The sequence below is a fragment of the Lissotriton helveticus genome, chromosome 5_1 (assembly GCF_964261635.1).
Source record: "Lissotriton helveticus chromosome 5_1, aLisHel1.1, whole genome shotgun sequence".
In the NCBI taxonomy this organism is placed as follows: Eukaryota; Metazoa; Chordata; class Amphibia; order Caudata; family Salamandridae; genus Lissotriton; species Lissotriton helveticus.
The window spans coordinates 242,858,167-242,881,733 of NC_136065.1; the positions used below are offsets into that span (position 1 = coordinate 242,858,167).

At 45.9% G+C, this 23,567-nt stretch overlaps 1 protein-coding gene and 1 long non-coding RNA gene across 4 annotated transcripts in view; one reads left to right on the forward strand and one right to left on the reverse strand.

The window, feature by feature from the left end:
- The window catches only part of LOC144754390 (uncharacterized), a 103,374-nt gene extending 90,796 nt beyond the window's left edge, over positions 1-12,578 (forward strand). Inside the window, exon 3 of the long non-coding RNA XR_013594718.1 lies at positions 12,444-12,578. This is a non-coding gene — a long non-coding RNA (uncharacterized LOC144754390). The remainder of the gene's footprint in view (positions 1-12,443) is intronic.
- PNPLA7 (patatin like domain 7, lysophospholipase) overlaps positions 1-23,567 on the reverse strand; it is a 1,524,034-nt gene that overhangs the window by 1,445,195 nt on the left and 55,272 nt on the right. The gene's annotated exons all lie outside the window — the stretch shown is intronic.

Sequence of the window (23,567 nt, forward strand, 5' to 3'; positions counted from 1 at the left end):
CCCAACAGAGCCCATACCTAACTTCCTGTCTCAGTAGTACAAGGATGGTTTTGTCTATTACCTGCACAACACTGTCCTATATGCACTAAGGGAAGGATGACTGGTAGCAAATTTCCTTTTTCTCTGGGATATTAATAGTATACAGATGCTGAATGACAAGGAAGATGCACAAATACACCAGGCCCAATAGCACAAAAAAACAGAAGGCTGATAGATGAGTATGTTAAAGGCAGACTTAAGGCCCCATTAGGATGGCGGGCGGAATGCAACCACCGAACCAGCGGTAGCCACCGCTGGCCCGGCGGGGGCGATCCGCCTGCCATCCATACCCAAAAGACCCCCCCCCCCACTATATTAGGATGGCTGGGGGGTCCGCGGCAGACCGAAAGACCGCCTTCCACTTTTCCGCCGGTCGAGTCGTCGATCGTGCAGAAAACATGCATAATATGGTGGCGATGTCTAGAAGACACCGCCATCCATATTATGATAATGGCGGCAATGGAAAGGCATGCGTTTTTATGTGTTGAGGGCCCATTGCGGGCCACCGGGGTGTTGGGCGGGGGGGGGTGCACTTGGGGGTTACCCCCGACATTTGGATGCACAAGGTGGCAGGCACCGCTCGGTGCATGTCATGTTGTGCATGCAAATGCACAATATGCAGTTTTTACATTGCGGCGTGTGCTGCTAACAGCACCGCCCGCCGCAATGTAAAATATGCGGGATGCACCCGCTAGTGTGGCGGGCGCATCATAATCGGCACAGCGGGACCACCGCAACCCTGGCGGGCAGCCCCGCATACCGTTACGGTGGCGGGTGGACTTTGTCCGCCTGCCATCGTAATGGTGCCCTTAGTGCTGAATGTCCAATATCTTCTGTAGTAGAGGGAGGCGGTTTCCTGGAACATGTCCAAAAGTGATACGTTAAACTGAAGATGCTGACAGGTTACCATAGAAAGTACAGCATAAACTTAGACGTTCAGTGATCAAGGAGGTTAACTTGCTTTGAACAAGTAGTTATCCAGAAGAGTAGAAAAAGTACATTAACCAATGAAGATGAGCTGCAACTAATTCAGTCACCTAAATTATGATCTTAAGCAGGGGTCAGGCCAAAAAGTAGGCTGATGAACTTGTAGTGCTCTATAGTCATGGAAAACATCAGGGATATAGTGCACAGATTTAAATCGAAATATGAAAAAAGGTGTCAGACATGCTGAAAGATTATATAGCACTGTGGTTCCAAAAGCGGGATCGCTATTTTTAAATTGCCCTTGGGAAGAAGTTGTTCACTTAATTCAAACTCACGATAGGTTAGAGGCATCCTCCCTCGAATATTTCATTGACCAAAAAAATACCTGGTGCAGTAGCAGTAAATATTATGTCTGGGTAGAACAAGAAACAAAATCTGAATTTCTTTAATAAGATATTCCTGTGTAAAAAGCTGCATTAGTATGAGTGGCCAGGCCAACTGTTACATTTCCTATATTTATGTATGCCTCTTTAAATGCCATTAGAACTTTGTTAGGTATGTACTGCATCTTTTGTTATGCGTTCTACATTCCGGTCATACTACCTTGGACCATCTGACTGAGCAACATCAATTTTTCTTGCTTCCTAAATAAATCTAATCTTTTATATAAATTATACTCTAATTTTTTCTTCAATAATACTACAAATTTGGCGACGAGAACTGTGGACAAGGACCATGGATTTGATTTTTATTTATGTATCCCTATTTTTTTAAATCGAGGATATTCACTTTGTGTGCCTTTGGATTACAATATTTGGATTGCCTTATTTTATCTCTCTCGAATATGCTGTCCTCCTGTGGAAATTTCGGACAATTTTGGATAAGCTGCGACGAAGATGCTTAATTTTAAAAGTTTACCTGATTTTGTTATCGTCTCTCTGGTTCGTTGCTCCTTGGTTTTTTTCCAAGTGCCTCGCGTGTGGATTTCACCTACATTCTACTTCTTCCTCCTCCTACCAGTGATTCATTGCATCACCGCGTTTGTGACCCTTCGCGTCATCGCGTTTGTTGTGTCACGTCAGATCACTCTAAGATCACGTACGGGAGCCATTTTGTTTATAGTATTGCCGCCTGAGTAAGAATCTGAATTCACGGAGCGCATTTATTATTCAGGAGCGAGAACGGCGGAGATTTCTACAAAATTAGAGGAAACTCAACAATATTGCAGCGACCAACAGCGATCGTACAGCGGTATATTTTTCATTTTATTTCTACAATGTGTGGAGAATAACTATCTTTACAGCAACAACAACAATTTGAACACTAACTGTATTACAATTGCAACAACTACAATTTGAACACTAACTGTATTAAAACTGCGGAAACTGAAGTTTATTTCCAATATCTTTTACCATAATTCTTATTGTGGTATTTATTGGACTATTTATTTGTGATACATTCCTTACACTTTGTAGAATATTTGGACTTACCTTGTGCATATTTACGGTGATGTACACAACCTTACTCATTTACAGTCTATTTCAATGTCTATATGTGCACACAGTGTTACTGTATAATTTTAAACCTTGGCATATTTAAATTTTTGCGCACACTAAGTTTTAAATAACCAAATTTATATACACCGTTTTCCTTTTTTAGGAAATAATTTATTAGTGGTACATAACTATTCAGATCTCAATATGCAGTTCGATCCTCGTGCAAAATTTCTTCAAGTAAAGGGAGATCCTCCACTACCGTGGTCCAGGTGGAAGGAGGAATTTATGACCTATATTAAAGCAATTGATGGTGAAAGGTTCTCTGCAGAAAGAAAAAATATATTCTTTTGCATTGCCTGGGATCAGAGGGTCAACTTGTTCTTAGAACTCTTCCACAAGGGGATGGAGATGGTAGAAACATTTTTGAAGATGCACTTAACAGGTTAGAAACTAGATTTAAACCCTTGTTCAGTGTCGCACTTAATAGATATAAGTTTTACACTAGAGAGCAAGAAGAGAATGAAACATTTGAAGATTTTCTTACAGGGTAACATGGGTTATCTGTACATTGCAATTTTGGTCCCATGACTGAAGAGATGATCCGCGATCAAATAATAGTACAAATCAAAAGTAAAAAAATACAAGAACAATTGTGGATTATGGGTGACCCTAACTTATCTGAAGTTATTAAAACTTCCAAAGCCATGGAACAATCTGAAAAGTGGGTTAAGTGTGTACATAAGTATAGTAAAAATTCCAGTGATAATGTTGGCAGAGAGGACAGTGTACCTGAACCGGAAGTGTCCTCGGAATTGGGACAAAATCTGGGGTGCATGGAACGAATACAGGGGGTACTTATGCGAACCGTCGATGCAGGATGCGAGGATGACTGAGTGAGAAAAGAGTGGACGTGGGGAACTTCTGCACTGTACCGAGTTAGTTTTATTGTAACGATTATATTCATCTCTGTCATGTGTATTTATGATTTCATACTTAACTTGCCTTGCTCAATGTAAGCACCTTTTAACTGATCTTTGCCCTGTATTTGCTACACAAAACAATAAAAACTGTTTTAAATAAAAAGAAAAAAAATTCCAGTGATGATATATGAGTTGTAAAGGGCGATGTTCCATGTTATCCACCACGTCAGTACCAATACTTCATCATCACGAGATGAACCTTCTAAATCTAATTATTTAAGCCAAACTTTTATTAGGAAGTCCGAAAAGGGTTTCCATGTTTTTAGATGTGGGAATCCCAATCATGCCGCTTCTTTTGCTGGGTGTCCTGCTCTTAGCAGAGAGTGTAAAAAGTGTGGGAGACGTGGACATTTTGCTGCCTTTTGCAAAGATACAAAAAAAAGTGACACTTCTAGTGTTAAAGGAAAAGTATCTTATGTTAATTCTGGTGATTATTCTAATAATAATGGTGCACGTGGGACTGGAATGTTATTATCCATAGCTGAAGAGGTAGTAGAATCAAATTCCAATAAACTCAGACCTCCAAAATGTATTGTACATATACAAAATGTTGAATTAGAGCTTATGGCTGACTCCGGTTCTCCTTGGACTATTGTCACTAAGGAGCTTATCTTAGATCGTTTTATAGACAAATTTTCTCTTAAAGATTTAAAGGAATCTGACATCATTGCTAGGGCTTTTGATGGATCTATTATAGACATGGAAGGTTTCGTTGATACCATTATTGAGTTCAAAGAACGCAACGTCAACATTAAGCTGTATGTTGCAATCAAAGGTGTGAATGTTTTGGGATGGAGGGATCAGTGGTCTCTGGGTATCATACTAAATCCTAGAAGTGAAGATCCTGTGTTATTAATATCACAAGCTAATGATCGTGTGTATATAAAAAAAAAAATATGATAATATCACTAAATTATTTCCTGGAGTTTTCTCTGAGAAACTAGGTAAGCTTAAAAAAATTTCGCATAAAATTAAATTAAAAAATTGAACTTTGCCTGTCAAACAAAAACTTAGATCTGTGCCTACAATTGTGAGAGAGGATTTAAAGAAAGTATTACAAGGACTCATTGATCAAGATATAATTGAGGAGGTAGATTCCTCAGAATGGGTTTCTCCCATTGTTCTCTGACGGAAATCAGATAAAAGTCTGAGACTATGTGTTGATTTAAGAACACTTAATTCAAGTTTAATTGTGGACTGCCAACCTTTGCCAAATATTAATGAAGTTGTTTCCATGCTTGAAGGTGCCAAAATATTTTCTACTTTTGATTTACGCTCTGCGTATCATCAGATTCTTCTCATGGAAGATTCAAAACAATATACTGCATTTGTAACACCAGATGGTCTTTTTCAATATAAAAGAATGCCCTTTGGCTTGGCCTCGACGGCATCAGTCTTTCAAAGAGCAATGCATCACATTTTTAAAGACATAGATGCATTTGTCAGATGCTTTCAAGATGATATTCTTGTTTTTTCAGCTAATTCAGAAAAACATGCTGAACACATAAAATAAGTTTGTAGTAGTTTGGAAAAGAATGGATTGACTTTGAAATTAGAAAAATGTAAAATGTTTTGTTAAAGTGTAGAGTATTTAGGTCACACACTTTCGAGGAATGGTGTTGTCCCTAAGAAGTCCTTAGTGGAAGCCATTGTCAATGCCCCAGCTTCAGATAATAAAGAAAAACTTTTATATTTTGCTGGGCTTTGTGAATATTACAGCAAATTCATTAAAGATTTTGCTATCAAGATGGAGCCGTTGAGAGAACTTACTAGACAGAGTGTTGAATTTTGCTGGACACAGAAATAAGAAGATGCTTTTCAACTCATTAAAAAGGAAATTCTTGAAGCGCCTACTTTAAAACCATTCTGTCTGAACAAAACTTGTATAGTAACAGTTGATGCTAGCATGTATGGTTTGGGTGGTGTACTTTCACAAAGAGCTGGAAAAGATAATTGGTGTGTAGCCTTTGCATCTCGCACTTTAAGTGAGACTAAAAGAAAATACTCTGTTATTGAGAAAGAGTTATTGGGATGTGTTTGGGGAATTGAGCATTTCCGGAATTTTATATGGGGTAACAGATTCATTCTCAGGACCGATCATAAACCCTTAGTTTCAATTTTATCTCCTGGTGGTGGGTGGAATGCTACGGCAAGAATCGGCAGACTTATGTCTAGACTACAAGAATACAGTTTTTCTATAGAATATGTCCTGGAAAGACATAATGCTACAGCAGATTGTCGCTCTTGTCTTCCTAGATGTTAAATGCCTGAAGTTGAAGATTCTATTGATTCGGAAATTATTGCATCCGTGTCTGATTTGGTCTCACCAGAATTTTCCTCAATTTCTGAAGAAATGTGAAATCGAAGCATGGTTACTGATAAAAATTTGTTGTTGAGTTAAAGAGTTTATTCTTAAAGGATGGCCTAATGATAGAAGTATTCCCACTGAAGTTAAATCATTTTTGCAAGTTTCCTCAGAACTTATTTTTGAAAATAATCCTTATTTTCAAAAATGGTAAGTGTTCCTCCTGAGTCAATGAGGAATCTTATTTTAAAACCTGCTCATGAAGGGCATCCTGGGATGTCCTCTATGAAAAGGTTAATTAGATCAAACTTTTTGTGGCCAGGGTTGGACAAATCCGTCGATAGAACAGTGAGAGAGTGTTTTGAGTGTGTAAATAGTGATAACATGCTGAAAGTTTTTCCTGCTCCTTTAAAACCTGTTACATGGCCAGATTCTCCTTGGCAAAAGATTGCCTTTGACATATCTGGTCCATTCAACTCACTGCCCCAAGAGTCTCGTTTCGCATTAGTCATTATTGACTATTATTCAAAGTGGCCACAAGTTAAGTTTGTTCACCATGCCACTACTTCAGTTGTCATAGAATTTTTTTAAGAGATCTTCTCTTATGAAATGGGGTAATTTTTGCCTTTGCATAATATTAAACATCATACTACAGCTCTTTATGAACCTCAAAGTAATGGTAGGTTGAGAGGTTTAACCGTGTTCTTAAGGACTGTGTTGAGATAGCTAGGAAATCAGGCAAGGATTGGAAAATTGTATTAAGGGAGAAATTGTGACCAGATAGCGACCGAGGGATTGACATCCAGAGACATGTCTTGTCGTCTATCGTAATGCAACAGAAACTGGATGTGAGAGATCTTACGATGGAGGAACAGACGCTTAGATTGTGTTGGAATAGGAACCTGAAAAGAGCAAAGAAGCACCGGCCGTATGCACCGGAGATACCGCTGGGAATGCTAACCGCATTACCGCACGGGGGCGATTGGTCCCAATTATTGACGTGGGAAGAACTGGGCTTGCAGATGGTGGGAGACCTCTATACCGGACTTTACAGGAACAATTCGGCCTGCCAAGTGGAACCTTCTTACTACATGCAGCGGTGGTGACAGCGATGCAGAGGCATTGGGGGGAGGGCTGGTGGAGCCGGAGGTGACCGTGGCGTGCCAGTATGTGGTGATGGCCGCGGGCACCGTCAAGGCTGTGACTTGCCTCCACACCAGAATGCTGAATTAGGGACTAGCGCCTTTGGTGGCGCTGAAGTCGAGATGGGAGGTCAGCATAGGTAAGCAAATACCGGACACCATCTGGGGCCAAGTGTTGCATAGGACCTGGAAAGGGACGAGGAATGCACGGTTTCAGCAGGTGCGTTTTTTCATTGTCCATAGGGCGTATTTGACCCCGGAGAGGTTACGACGACACTTCCAGGTGCTTGACGCCATGTGCCCGAGATGTTTGGAGCCAGAGGTAGATCTGGACCACATGCTGTGGGGATGCCCGAAGTTAGGGGAATACTGGCCGGAAATGGGAGAACTCCTGAACGCTATCACGGACAGGGAGGTAGACTTTGATATGGCTGCATGTCTGCTCCTCTGGTTCCCGCATACCAGGAAGACTAAAGTAACGAGCAAATTCATGGACTTGGGAATAATACTGGCACAGCATGAAATCACTTGGCATTGGAAGTCTAAGGAGGGCCCGTCAGTGCGGAGATGGAGGAATGAGCTGTTGAAGTGGTCGGGATGTGAGAGTGTGCTTAGGATGCGTCAGGCAACTAGAACTGGCAACGAGAAAAGTTTGGAACTGGCGCGGTCCTGGGAGCTGGTAGTACAGGCATTAAGGGACTATATAACAGACGGCGCGGAGGAAGATCAGGAATAGGAAGGGATTCCATGGGGATTACATGTTTGACTGAATATCCTGGTGGATGACATGCCTCAGAGCAGGGAATGATTATTGGAACCCGCATTAGCAGCAGTTGGGGGGGGGGGGAACAGAGGGGGGGGGGGGAGTTCGTGGAGTGGGTGGTTTGACACCGCGAGGCAGCTTACCGGACCCGGATGGCCCAGTGAGGTCGTAGAGTAGATTTGCAAGGAGCGACAGTGGGTGCAGCCTGGGGCTTGGCGGTGTGGGGGGGGGGGATGGATGTTCTGGGGTAAAAGCGGATACTATACGATATAACTGACCTATGGCCCGGACAGGGCACGCACTGAGGCACCTCCAGAAAACTGGTTCATTGAAGCGCCGCCCAGCCTCCGGGATGTGGGCTAAATGGCTGTGTATTGTATTTCCATCATACTAACTGTGGGGAGCCTGAAGTGTACAGGTTGGCCTATTGAATGGTTTTATTTCTGATTCTGCAATAAAAATATATTTTCAAAAAAAAAAGGAGAAATTGTGGATATATCGTATTACTCCACAATCTACTACAAATTTGAGTCCATTCGATCGCCTCAAAGGTAGAAATCCTGCTTCGAAGTTGTGTCCTTGTGGATTAAAAATAAAATGTCAAAGGAAAATTGTGATTTTCATTTAGAACAAACAAGATATGATATAGAAATGAAACAAGACAAGGTGCAAAAATTGAACGACTCTAGAATGAAAGTGAGAGAACCTTCTTTTGTTGTTGGTGATTGGGTAAAAGTACGCAAACCAGGATTCAACATTAAAGGGTCATCTAAATTTGGATCTCCTATCAAAGTCATTAAAACATACTTAAATAATGTTATGACACAAGATGGTAAAATTTGGACTGTTAGAAGAATTGCCAAATGTGATGCTCCTTCTTTAAATTTCAACTCTTGCAGAACCAACAATTTTGATAAAGCAGATTCTATTTCTTCTAGAATTAGAACTAATGGTAGAGTTATTAAAGCTCCCATTAAAATGAAGGATTAGGTTTAAATTTTAAGAGAAGAGATGTGTTACATTTTCTATATATATATATGCCTCTTTAAGTGCCATTAAAACTTTCTGTTAGGTATGTACTGCATCTTTTGTTATGCGTTCTATATTCCGGTCAGACTACCTTGGACCATCTGACTGAGCAACATCTATTTTTCTTGATTGCTAAATAAATCTAATCTTTTATATATATTATACTCTCATTTTTTCTTCATTAATACTACACCAACCTTCTAGCAAGTGGTTCGAATTCAATGCCCTTCATTCACGAGTTCCCTGCGGGAGCACTGTGGACTCATACTTGGGTAAGAAGAATATATCTCAGAGGTGTTATCACATTGAGGCGTTGGAAAAGGGCTTATGATATGCTCTACCTGCTCTCCTGTCCCTTACAAGCCTAATATACTGCTGCAGCAGTTGGGGAGATATGTGGAGGTGGGCAGCTAGTTTTCCTGCCATATCCTTAGATCATTATTGGGAACACCCCAGTTTTAACCTATAAAATTGGTTGTTCAGCAGATGGGCCTGAACGTCTCATGAGAAACAAGCTGATCTCATCCAGGCAGGCTTTCTCATTAAAAAGCTCTCCATATTTTGATCATTCACATCCTCCAGGAAAGAGTGGAGAATGGAGTAACATAGCTCATGCTCAGACCCTTCATTGCCAGCAGAAATGAACTGCTTAAATGCAGCAGATGGATGTTTTGGTATAGGGTTATATTTCAAAAACACAAGGGAACCCTCAAAGTAATTAAGGACCTTGGGTAACAGTTATATATGCGAACAGGGGTCCTTAAACAAGTAATATAACAACAGGATAAATATAGATTGGAAGCAATGCTATATTCTGAATGTCCAGCCGGACAAACAATTTAATAATATAATAAATCCAATAAACAAGGTTTGAGAACAAGAATCTAGTGGGACACAGTCCTGTATCCTATAGAAAGCATGACAATTACACTTTACAAAACACACAAGGGTTTTTCAGGCAAGACAAATATAGCTTGTAAGATGTAAATTATGTCAAGCTTTAAAACGAACAGTCAGTGCACCTTTTTTACAAAGTGGATTAATGTGGAAGCTGTTCCATATGGGTCGACGACGTTTCGATCCTTTTAAGCAATATTAGGATCATCATCAGCGTCTTAATAGAACAGGGCACTGTTAAAGTACTGTTAACAAAACGATGTTGATGATGTGATTGAAATACATGATGCACAAACTGTGTTGTTGGAAACAATATAGAAATGCCAATAAAAAAGAGTTGACAAAAAAAAAAAATTAGGATCATCAGGACAATGAATAGTGCATGCCTGATATCAGAGAAATTGCCTGTGAATATAAATGGGGAAGAAAAGGATTGGGATGGGGATAGGGGGGTAAAAGAAGACAAGGGGATCTCCATGACACCCATAGTCCTGGGTTTTGCTACCTTAATGACTAAAGCAGTAAACAAGAAGACAGAACTGAGACCACCAGAAATTCTACCTCAGTGAAGTTATCTAGCTCATTCTCAATTTTGAAGGAATACCTGAAATGAACATGACGCAAGTCACAGGGAGCAAGTGCGTATTAACCTTCAGTGAAGCTCGGGAGGTGGAAGTTGTCATCTTGAACTACTCTCCGTGCCACCAAAGCACTCATAATAGATCAGATTGGTTTTGTATGGTGCTAGGCTTGGTACCAAGGATTGCACCATGCACACTGTTCCGTTCACTTTAAGGACATTATGCACTTCCTGAGAACGGCTTAGGAGCACCCGGTGGCATACAGCAAGGCCTTGGGGTTGTTACCAAGCCCCAGACATCATAGGAATCATAGGGGTCAGGTAATCAACACTGGTGTCCTGGATTTCATGATGACCAAAAGCAATGCATGAAATGAGCTAATAATAAGCCATGGACATAAAACATAAATATATCACGGACAGAGATCAGAAGAACATCGGCTGATCAGATCTTAGCATCTGTTGTGCATAAAAAAAGGAACCAACATAAAGGGGTTTTAATGGGCCTTTATGTAGCTGCCCTGTCACAGAGTGGATCCAAGCACACCAGACTGAGGATTTTTCAGTAGATGGGGAACACGTGGAAAGAAGCGTCCAATAATACGAAAGGTCTTGACTTGTTGGGTAAAGAATACTCCAAAAATATAGGATAGCCCAGCGCTCACAATTGACGTGCTCGAGACAGGTTGTTAGGTTGGACTGCGGTAGTGGGTTATTCCTTTGTGCGATAGAGACCACTAGCTGGGTATCATCCGCATAGGTAATTATGTTAATACCATGCGGGCGTACTATTCCAGCCAGCGGTCTCATGTAGGCATTAAAGAGCGTAGGGCTCAATGAAGAGCCCTGCGGAACCCCACATCCCAGAGGCTTCCTCGAAGAGACCGATGTGCCTTCAAATACCTGGAAGGTTCGGTCTGATAGAAAAGACCTGAACCACTCCAGGGCTTCTCCCGAGATTCCCATATCGAGGAGGCGGTCCAGAAGTATTTTATGGTTGACCGTATCGAAGGCGGCGCTCAGATAAAGGAGGATCACTGCCACTGATCCTCGCTGATCGAGTATCCACCTAGTCTCTTCTGTCACTGCCAACAAGGCTGTCTCCGTGCCATGTCTTGGGCGAAAGCCAGTCTGGGAGGTGTCGAGCAGGTGGTTATGCTCGAAGAACTGAGTTACACTGATGTGGATGTGTTCCTCTAAGATCTTGGTAGCCCAGGGAAGCAGTGATATCGGGCGATAGTTGTTAAAATTAGTTGGATCAAGGGTGTTTTTTTTTTAACAATGCTCGGACCATGGCGTGTTTCCAGGACTGTGGAACTATCCTACTCGTGATAGAAGAATTCAACAGCTCCATTAAATTGGGAAGAATGGCTTTATTAACTAGGGTCAGCATCTCAGGGGGGGCAGGGTCACAAGGTGAGCCTGATTTAATTTGGTTTATTAAGGTCTCAAGGGTGTCAAGGTGCAGCATTGGGAAGTGGTCCAGAGAGTTGTTATGGAGGGAGACCGCTGATGTAATCGGTAGATTAGGTTTTCGCGGGGACAAATCAGTTTCTGGGTCAGAGAAGGAGAGATAGATTGTGTTTACTTTTAGAAAAAAGGCATTGGCCAGTTCCTCACATCGAGAGGATGAGTTGTCATCGCCTGATGACGGTGATGGCAGCCTGGTCAGTGTTTTCATAATCTGATAAATTTCTTTAGGCTTAGATTTTGCCAGTTTAATCTTTTCCGTATAATATGTGGATTGTTTATCTCTAATTTCGTTTTTGTAGTTCCTAATTGCTTCTCTGTAGGTCGCTTTATCCGTAGGCTCATAGGATATGCGCCACTTCCATTCCGTTTTCTATCAATTGAAGGCATTGATCCAAGTGATTGTCCAGTAAGTGATCAACACACAACGATATGATGAGATCAAAATTATTCTCATGTTTTAAAATTTAGGAACTGGCTTTAAAATCGTTTGCTCTTCCAAAAATGAAATTGATCTTAAAGACATTCTGTTTCATTCTTATCCTTGTTAGTATTACCTGTGTCTCTAAGGGCCCCATGTCCCATTTTTGATTTGTTTCTTCGTGCACTTTCCCTCTGAACTGGGTTTCTTCCCCAGTCGTAAAATGTACAAGGAAATGGAAAACCCGTATTTGGGTTTATATTATTGATGTATACTTGTTAAACATAAGAGGTTATTAGGATGTTACAGGTTCAGGTTATTTTTAAATGTTATATTAAATGTATTTTCTTTTTAATTTAGGTTTAGATAATAAATGTATTCTCTTTATTTTTAGAATATACTGTGGCTCCTCCAGAAGAAGGCGCTGGCGCCGAAACGCGCGTCAAGAAAAACATTAATTTTGCCACCCTTTTTTTTATATTTGTGATTTTTGTGAAAATAATAATTGTGCCATTTTTTGCTATTTGTGAGTTTTGTATGATTGAAATTATAATGTATTGATAATTGATTCATTTTTTGTTTGTATTTTTATGTATTGTGATGCATTTGTTCGAAGTTTTAACCCAGATCAATCTGTCGAAAGCTTCGTCTGTTTTTAATATGAATATTATTAAATGTTAGATACTGATCCTGTGTAGTCCCAACTCTTTGTTATTTCTTAAAGTTTGACAATTTACAATACCATAGTGCCTAGGTTCTTTTATTTCACTTATTTTTCCCTGACCTAGGACTGGTCCATTCATTCCTTCAGGGGGTCCTTGATACTTAATCATATATTAAAATTACATTTTACATTTGGTTCCTGCATGGTTGCTACTATGGCAGCCATTATGGCTTTGCCTTCTTGGGCCCAGTCATTCCTCCTTTCACTCCTATGCCTTTATATTCTTGCCTACGCCTCGAAATTGAGACAGTTGGAAAATCTGCAGAAAAATGACTGAATGTAAAGCATCTGCAGAAACTTTGCAGAAATTCCAATTGCAGATAACTAAAAAATCTGCAGTAAAGTAATAAATTGTTGTGTCCTGCAGAATAATATACACAGCGGACTCTGACTGCCCCTAGCATCGCTTCACCTACTTTGATTATCATTTTCCAAAAGCCGAGTCTTTTTGAGATGAACACAGTGAGAAATAAGGATGAATATTCAGATTTTCTTTGAGACTAAGTTTCAAAAAGGCATCTCCAAATCCATAACTGTAATTCCAATTTAGGTTTCCTCATTAAAACACTTAAATTACAACTAAAAAGTGTTCTTCAAAGTAGCAGTTAACCCCTTGAAACATCTGCATGTTTACTTTAAAATATCTGGGCACCCATGTATTATGGTTACTAAGGAGGCTGTGTTTTATTCAAAGACTCACACGGTTAGGTCACAATTCCTCAATGCTGTTAATTTAAATTTGAAAATAACTCAACTCTCATCCAACCATTGTGCAATTACCTTTCTTCATTATGATACTGGAGGAATAATAAGTTGTCAGGTATGAAGTCCAATGCCAATACAATCGTCTTATATGGAAGAGTTACTGTCCATCTCTTTACTGTCTTCTCTTACACCTTCCCCATTCACTTTATCATGCAACAAATATGCAAAGGACAGGTCTAGCAAGCAGCACAAGAGTACAGTTTTTCATGTCCCTCATCCAGACAAAAAAACACCCCCTACCTCCTATGCTATACTGTAGGTTGTCTCGCTTCAGGAAGCAGTGAGCAAATATAAAACTCCCTATGGATTTCTCTAGTAGTCATTTTTTAAGAAATATAAGTTTTCCACAACAGATTTTATTGAATATTCAAGCAAGACAATGAGTGTGGTACCCCACAGTCAGGAGAAACCACCAAGCATTTGAATACATTACATAGAGCAGGATCGGAATCTGAATTAAACATACTTCAAATTGCATTTATTCAAAACTACCCCCCACCCGTTCCCATCCCCAACACCCAACCACCCTCAACCTATCCCACCCCGCAGTCCCTCCCTAACCCCGTGCACATGCGAAGAAGGAACAGCCTTAAGTGAGTATAAAGTGGTCGGTCTGGCGCTAGACACAAGCCCACGCCATGGGGGAGGCCTAGGGTTCTTCCTCGGGTTCAACTGGGGGGTCTAGTGGCAAGTCCCTATACTCGGCCCATCTTTTCCATATCCTAAAGTGTTTGCGGGGGCACCCTCGTGCTTCAAAGATCGGGCGCTCCAGGCCCATACAAAAGTCCAATCCAGCCTTCCAAACACACAGAGGGGGAGCCCGTTCGTCCTTCCAAGCCCGCGCCAGATCTCTCTTGGCTAGTACCAACCCCAACAGCAGGAGGTGGCGCTTATAGCTATTCCCTCCCACCCCCTCGAGAATATGAAGCAAACCTAACCGATGTGTGCGGGGCAGGTCCCATCCTAGCACTTCAGACAAGCAACACCACACACCTCTCCAAAAGCCAGCAATTCTAGGACACAGCCACAGGGTATGTAGCAGCGAGCCTACCTCTACACCACAACGCAAGCATTCCGGCGATTCAATCAGTCCAGCTTTCCAGAGGCGCTCACGCGTAAAATAGGCCCTGTGGAGGATTTTAAATTGGATGAACCTGAGCCTCATCGCGATAGCAGTCCCTCGCGGGGATTCCAGGGCCTCCCGCCAGTCGTCTTCGTCTAGGGAACCGACATCTGCCTCCCATGCCGTCCGCAGGGGAAGAAGGTCGGAGGCGCAGTGGGTGACCATCGTTTGGTATATTCGGGACACTTTTTTGTCCCCGAGCTCCCCCATGAACAGCTTCACTTCAATAGGGCTAAATTCGGGGAGCGATTCCAAGTCGGCAATATACGGTGTGAGCGCATGCCGCAGCTGCAGATAACGGAAAAACTGAGTCCGCGGCAAGTGGAACTCCTCACTAAGGTCCTGGAACGGCTTAAGAGCGGCTCCAGACAGCACATCACCCAGCGACGAGATCTCGATCGCGTCCCAGCCACCGAAACCTGGCAAGGAGGCCAGCGCAGGCAATCTGCCATTACGCCACAGCGGCGTTTCCGCAGTCAGCTTACCCCACCAGCCCATGCGTCGCAACGCCTGACGCCAAACAAGGAAGACCGTCTTCGTGACACTAGGCAAGCCCCGTCGCAGCCGGGCAGACTAGAGGAGCGTGTGGAGAGTGTTATCGCCCATCAGTGCGCGCTCTAACGCATATGCCGGGTCGCCTCTATCACCGTACCACCAGTCATTAAGGACGAGTAGGTGAGCTGCTTGATAGTAGGACAAAAGGTCCGAGGTGGCGAGTCCTCCACAGTAGGTAGAGAGGAAGCACGTGCGTAACGCCACCCTGGCAGAACCCCCGGCCCCCAGGAACTGCCCCAAGACCGAATTCACTCACCGAAACCATGAGGCTGGAACCGAATGGGGATAGTTTTGCAATTGGTATAGAAGGCGTGGAAGCGCCACCATCTTAAAGATGGCGGACCGGCCAAAGATGTTAAGAGGCATCCGGGACCACGTTTTAACATCGGTCTGCACCCGTTCCCAAACCGGCAGCACAGAACGCTCCCACGCGAGGGTCGCGGACTCAGACAGGAACACACCCAGGTATTGTAGGCCATCAGTCGCCACTCGCAGGTCTAGTGTCCAGGGGTCCGACACTGCACCACCTCCCAGGACCCACAAGGTGGATTTACTGAGGTTTAGGTATAAGCCCGAAACGTCGCCAAAGACCCGCATTATTTCCAATACCCGTGGCCCGGAGCGACGCAGGTCCGTCAGGAAGAAAAGGACGTCATCCGCGTACAGCGCGATCCTATCAGATAGGCCCTGGGGCCATACAAATCCTCGGATTTGCGCATCTATACGCACCCAGGCGGCCAACGGCTCCATAGCAAGGGCAAAAAGATAGGGAGATAGAGGGCATCCCTGTCGGGTACCCCGGCCAACGCGGAAGGTCTCCGACACAGCCCCGGCAACACGCACAGCGGCCGTGATATCAGTATATAGTAGCTTAACATAGGATATAACAACAGGGCCTAGGTTGAGACGGGGCAGGAGCGCAAACAGGTATGTCCAGCTCACTGAGTCGAACGCCTTATTGATGTCGGCAAGCAACAGAGCAGCCCGCTCGCCCGTGGCCCCCATAGCCCCGATCGCAGCCCACGCACGCCGAATATTGTGGCGTGTAGCCCTGCCAGGCATAAAGCCCGATTGGTCGGGGTGTACCAGTTCCGCTATGTATGGAAGCAACCGATTCGCCAGGGCCTTAGCCAGTATTTTGGCTTCTATATTGAGTAACGAGATGGGGCGAGATGAGTCGTGCCTATCAGGGGGCTTACCCGGCTTCGGAAAAACCACAATTTCAGCATGACGCCAATCAGGCGGCAGCCTGCCCTGAGTACGCGCCGCTTCCAGTGCACGCCGAAAGTGGGGTCCCAATTGCGTGTAGAATTTTTTATAAAATTCACAGGGATAACCGCTCGGCCCGGGGGCCTTACCCGCATTGAGCTGTCCCAGGGCTTCCCCAAGTTCCTCTGCCGTGAGAGGAGCATCCAGAGATTTCCTGGCTTCATCAGACACCATTTTAGGGGGCAGGTCATCGATGAACTTGGCGACTTCCTCACCCGTCAGGTTATCACACGGGGCGTATTGCGTTCCAAAGTAGGCGGCAAAGCTCGCCGCTAGGCTGACAGGGTCAGTAATCGCCGCGCCATCCTCCGCCAGAAGACCGGGCAGCGTGTCGGGTTTGATGCTATACTGGCATAGTCTATAGAGCATAGAGCTCGACTTGTCACCCCACTGGCAAATCCTGCTCCGCGTGGTCAGCCATGCCTGTCTGGCCTCGTCCAGCAGGACCGACGCGTAGGACTGCTGCGCCTGGAGAAGCAGTCGCACACTAATTTCATCTCCTCCCCCCCGACTCTGCCGCTCCAGTGTCTCCACTAGCGCCGCAGCTGCCACGATCGCCTCACGGCGTCCACGGCGAGCCGCAGCGGCCCAAGCGATATCTACCCCTCTTACCGTGGGCTTCAAAGCCTCCCACACCACGACCGCGTCGATATCCTCAACAAGGTTCTCCCGCCAGTAATGATCAATGGCCTCCCGGAGGTGCTTAACATAGCTAGGTTGCTGAAGATGCCACGAGGACATCCTCCATCGAAAGGGCTGGCGTTTCTTAATAAGTTCTATGTCGATCGAAACCGGGGAATGATCAGACATCCCCCTAGGCAAAATCTCCACCGCGCGCACTCTGCACATGCACACTCGGGGAACAAACATGTAGTCCAAGCGAGAAAAGGAACCATGTACAGCAGACACAAACGTATATTCACGTGAAGTAGGGTGCATATGTCGCCAAGCATCAATCCAGCCCAGTCCATCACACATCGCTCGCAGCCTAGTAGAGGGAGGGGGGGGGGGGAGGAGGAGAAAAGGGGGGGGGGGTCAGCCCACCCGGCCCTCGGCGCCCCCTGCGGTCCATACAAGCATCCATCACCTCGTTCCAGTCTCCCCCAACCACCGCTAGGGACTCCGGGACATCCCCCCATACCTGGAAAATCCTCTCAGCTAGGGCCCATTGCAGGGGGGGGGGGGGGGGGGCATAGACACTCCCAAGAACCACGGGCTCCGTACCCACCTTGCCCCTGACAAACAAATAACGACCCTGTGGGTCAGCCCACGTCTTCTCGTGTACGAATTGCACCCTACGGTGGACTAGCACAGCCACCCCTCTGGACCCCCTGGTAAAGCCAGCATGGTACACCTGTTGATAGCCCAATCGCTGCAGGCTGAGTGCCTTCGACCCCATCATATGTGTCTCCTGAAGCAGAAGCACATCGGCAGCGGCCCTTTTCCCCCAGCGCAAGACCGCCCCACGTTTCACTTTGTCCAGCATCCCCCTGACATTCCACGTGACTACTCGTAGGGACTCCACCGGGAGCCTGTGCGTAGTATCAGCCATGGTCAGATGGAGTCCGCCAGGAAGGCCCCTTGTGTCCACACCACCCACCACTCAACAACATCCGCATCCTCATAGAAAGCATGTGCATCTCACCCTTACCACCCCAACGCCCAAAAACTGCAGGGACCGCAACTGCCAGTCCCCTTTCAACTGCCCATTCCCCCAACCCCCCTCCCCTACACCTCACAGAACCATGAAGCATCTGTCGCGGCATGGGCGATCCCAAGCCCAAAACAGAGGGCCCAGGACCTACCATGCCAATGGATCCCAACCCCCTTAGGCCCATCCTTACAACCCCCCCCCCAAAAGAAAACTCCTACAAAGGTAGGAGAGGGACAGCCCCCAATCGGCTGTACCCAAGCCTGTACCCACCACCCCACTCAACTTCTACGAACATAGTTTCGAGAAGATATCAAGGCATCAGGAAGGCGTCCAAGTCGCCGGGCCACCGCCCCTACTCCACTCATCCCCGGTAGCCATGCTACCCCGCCAGGAGCACAGAGTACCTGAAAGTAGCAATGTCACTTCTCGGACAGGTCAGAGTCTTCGGTTCTGTGGCCTCCCGGCGCACCAGCGGCAGAGGCCGAACGCTTCCGCGATCTAGATCTCCGGTGTCTTCTACTCTTGGTCGGGTGATGTCCGCGTTCCGGTGAGGAACCCCTCGAGGACTCCGGATTCAATCCCGGCTGGGCATGTGGCCGGAGCGCCACCGTTTCATCCGTCCAACGAAACAAATCCTCCGGAGTATCAAAAAACAATGTCTTGGACTGGAAGATCACTCTCAGACGAGCAGGGTACAGCAGGGAGTATTGGAGACCCAGACCACGGAGCTTCGCCTTAGCATTCATGAAGGATTGTCGTCTCTGCTGCACGATTTTGGTATAGTCGGGGAACACCATGATCTTGTGGTTTTCATAGAGGATGGCATCTTTGGACCTAGCTTCCCTCAGGATAACGTCGCGATCATGGTAGTTCAATAGCCGAGCGATCACCGCCCTGGGCCGTTCACCCTCCGGCGGCCTCTGGGTCAAGGCGCGATGAGCGCGCTCAATGATGAAGCACGAGGACAGGCTCTCCGGAGGCATCCAGCTCAGCAGCCACTGGGTAAGGAACTGTTCCATGTTCCCCTTCTCACAGCGTTCCGGAAAACCAACAAATCGGAGGTTGTTGCGGCGGGCGCGACCTTCGGCATCCTCAGCCCGAAGCGCCAGATTCTTCTGCACCGATTCCACCACCGCCAGCCGTTTCTTCAAGGACCCAACATCGTCATCCACTACAGAGATTCTGGACTCCGCCTCAGTAATCCGCGCCACCGCATTCCGCAGGTCTTGGCGGATCAGGGTAACATCTGCGCCCACTGCGCCGATTTTAGCGTCCAGCATATCCCTAGATTGGGTGATGGCGGCCATAAGCGCGGTATTATCCGGGGGGGGGGGCGGTTGATGCTGACCCCCACCTGACGGGCCCGGACCCCCAGTTGGCCCTGTGAATGTGTCTATGGTCGGTTGCTTGGATTGGCTGCCGCCTCCACCTCGGGTCATGATCGTCACCTGCCCACGGGCCACCAACAATCAACACCGGCGTGGCAAAGGGGGTCCCCCACGCCCTTCGTCTAACCCAGTGGGGACTCCGCCTGCCGAGCACGATCCTCCACCAGAAGCGGGCAGCCGGACTCTCCCCTCTCGTCACAGTCCAGGGAAGGCAGGGCAGGCCCTGGGAATCACCCCCACACCACTCGTGGCCCTCAAAGCTATGGATCGGGCGTGTCCACCTTCTGCTCACCAGTGGGCCTACCGTCTCTGCCAGCGGTGTCTGGGGGTCCAGGAGGGGGCATCCACGACTAGCCGCCCGCCACAGGGCCCGCCGACTGACACACTGCCGTGTATTGGGCCTCAAGTGTAGCGAGGCAGCAGCCAGGCGTCCTCCAAGCTCGGGAGCGGCAACTGCTCACAGCCAACCTCGGGCGGGAGTCGCGAAAATTGAGGCCCCGGCTCCGCCGGTTCCGCTAGGCCCCCCGCAGCCTGTGGGGCGATCCTCGCCCCCTTGATGTAGTGGTGCCGCAGCCGGGTCCCCGGGGGGGACCGATTCCGCCCCCACCTGTCTCGCTGGGTCCAGGTAGCTCAGGGAAGGCGGCGAGGCAGCCGCGCCACTCGGGTGTCTCCCGGACGGGGAGCGCCAAAATTTAGGTCCCGGCTTCAGCCACACACCAGGCCGCACTCTGTTCCCAATCTCCCCGCAGCGACCAAGGCGTCAAAGTCTCTGTTGGCCGCACCGGAAGATGTCCGGTGCTCTCCGCAGCAATCGCCTCGCTCTGGGAGTGTGGTAGAGGCTCGGGGACAGGATAATCGGGCGGATAAATCTCGGGCAAGCGGGAGCTCTAGGAAGCTGCGACCGCCATTGCCGCGCTCGTAGCCACGCCCCAAGAAATATAAGTTTTGATCATGAAAAGGTAAAGTAACCACCAACCTTCTCTATAAACAACAGCAAATAAAGAAGTAACCTAAACACATTAGTCGGAGAGGAAAGAATGATGACACTATCTAATGTCCGCTCTTGTTCAAGCTTCTGGTCCGGGGATCCCGGTTCTGCTGTCCATGGGTTTCAAACCAGGAGACAACCCACAACCCCAAACGCAGCATGCTCAACCAACACGAATAGGGTCTATCCCTAACAATTCTATCTCCAGAATGCAATGCCTCAGGTGCTCCGTTAAAGCTCATCCTTGCTATCTGTGACATCTCAGCCCTCCCAAAGAAGAACGTATAGAAAGACGGCCTTTCGGGCAGTGATCAGAGAACTATCCAATAAAGGAAATATTGATCTTTGTAGCTTATCCAAACGAGGCTCAGTTCAGTGTTGCTGTGATTCAAATTGCATACTAGGAGGTTCAAACGGTTGTAATCATCATTCTAAAAAAATTTTTTCCCTTAAAGGAAACAGAAACTTAAATGACTGAAATAATTACAAAATAACACAATAGGACCTGAGTGTCCTTCTCTTGCAAAAAAATATTTTTAATTGATGTAACATTTTCGGTGTCCTATTAGAGCACACAAATAGTTATACATTTTGGGTATGCTATTTGGTGATATTGTTTTAATGTTGTGAGGGTTTTTAGATTTTCTTTTTTAAATGAAGTTTGCATTTCTATATCAATTGCAACCCTGAACAAGTTTCACAACGGATCTCTTTATGAATTTACCATATTTCAAACACTAAGGAACGGACAGTAAATGGGTGGTACTTGCTTATAGCCTAGCTATTGCAGGAATGCTCTAAACACATAACACAGCATAAACCCAAATCTATGGCTCACTAGAAAGCACTGGAACACTCTGCTCAAGCAACACTGTTAGTACTTGAATTGGCAAAGATCGAAGTAAGAATGTATTTGATAGTTTGATCATACAGCAGCCATACTATTTTTCCCAATGTTCTCAGAATCGGTGCAGCAGAAGCAGAAGAAGAAACTTCAGAGCCTGAGCTCAGGCAGCAGTTGTTCAGGCTTCTCACACATATTAAGTACAACAGAGATTGTAGCTGGGCCAACTGCACATACTAGGTACAGCAATGGCATCAGCACTGCACAAGCTTCCCAGAGACAATAGATTCCGCCGATGGAGAATGAAGATTCTCCTAGTTTAAATGATCAGAGAATCTGGATATCATTAAAGACACAGATGCTAACATTGTGCATAACCTTTTATTGCCACTCCAAACTGCAGCACTTTAAAGCAGATTTTAAGCACACCTAAAATTCCAGAATTAGACCTCCACTACAGTCCATATAAACCAAAACACAGCAGCCATCTTCCTCTTTTAGCCCCTTCGGTGAGTTGAACAGCTGGGAGCCGTCCGACACACCAGTGCTCATGTGCATCGGAGGGCTCCCGGCCGTCCATGCATATGGCACAGGAAAGCCCTCTGGTGCGGGCACCAGAGGGATTTCCTTTCAATCAAATCAGCCTCGGGAGCTGGGGGAGGATGTTCTGATTGTTTCTCTGAAATGGCGATAAGCAGGAACGTCACGCTGACTTCATTTCAGTGAAACCGAAACTGAAAGGCTCATTTCAGTTTTAATGCCTCTGTGCTCAGGGGGTTATCTTAGCCTAGTAGGCAGTAGACCCTAATCTGCCACCAGGGGTGACAGAAAGCCCACTAGGAAGCAACGATTGTTTTTGTTTTTTTATAAGTAGGGGCTGCCCAAAATGGCCATGCCAATATACCCCCTCTGCCGCCCCCCCTCTCCCTCCCCTCCCCCCAAAAAAACAATTCTCAGTCTTTCTGCCCTGGAGGCAGATGGGGCAATAGCCCCTGATCTGCTCCCACCCCAGGGAGGGGGGGGGGGGCGGGGCAGAAGGCCCATTAGGCACCAGGAATTATTTTAAACGCAGGGGTGAGGGTTGCCCAAAAAAAAAGTCTTTCTGCCCCTAGAGAGAGAGAGAGAGAGAGAGAGAGAGAGAGAGAGAGAGAGAGAGAGAGAGAGAGAGAGAGAGAGAGAGAGAGAGAGAGAGAGAGAGAGAGACTGTGTGTACTGAGCTCTGGCTGGCATTTTGGGGGTTGTGTGTGTGGGCTTGCACTTGGCTAATGGTGTGTGTGGACTCGCGTTTGATGACAGTGTGAGTGGACTAGCGCTTGATGACAGTGTGTGTAGATTGGCGTTTGCCTGGTGGTGTGTGTAGATTTATATTTTGATACTTGTAATTACGATTTTATGACTTCTCAGCAGGACCACATATCCAAGGATGATGTGGAAATAGGCGCTCACGCTGCATGGAACTAGGAAGCTTGAGCGCCGCAGTTAATATACGCCAAAGCATCACTTTTCGATTTCTGCTCCACCACCTGTTAGTGCAGATGAATTGCACCACGACTACATTTCCCAGAGTGCACTTTACTGTTGGATACAAACGTCGAGGTGACAGGGGGTCATCTGTTAATCCTCTAAAATACTCGCATGCTGCCCGGACAAGAAAAGACCATTCTTTTGAACCTTAAAAGCCTAACCCCATCTAAATTCATTTAAAAGGATATTACTGATGTTTGAGCAGGAACGGAAGGGGGAGGGGCGCCGCTGGACCACTGCACAGCTTGCGACTGAGCTGATAAAAGCCAGAAGTCATGTGGAACATTAGACAAATTGTTTTTTATCATCGTTAAAGCCTCATACGCCTGTCACTTAAAACATTCATTGGTAATGTGAGCGTCGCTCCTTTGATAAGTTGGAAAGTTTTGCTGTAAAGCCGGTGTGTTGTGTTGGAAACGTGTATACATTGTCTGCAATAAAGCAGGCACTCACAAGGCAGGCTTAAAAGTATTTCAACTTTAAGTATCGAGGGTGACACCCCCACATTAAGCTTTTCTTTCAAGTCCTCCCTGTGATAGTGGATGTGTGAGCGGAGATTTAGAATCACTAGTCGATAATGCAAGCTGTTTATTTATTTTTAAAATTTCTAAAGCGCGCAAATACCTTACGGTGTCTCGGCGCTAGTGTAAGCAGATTACGAGGGTTGTGAAAAGATGTTACTGG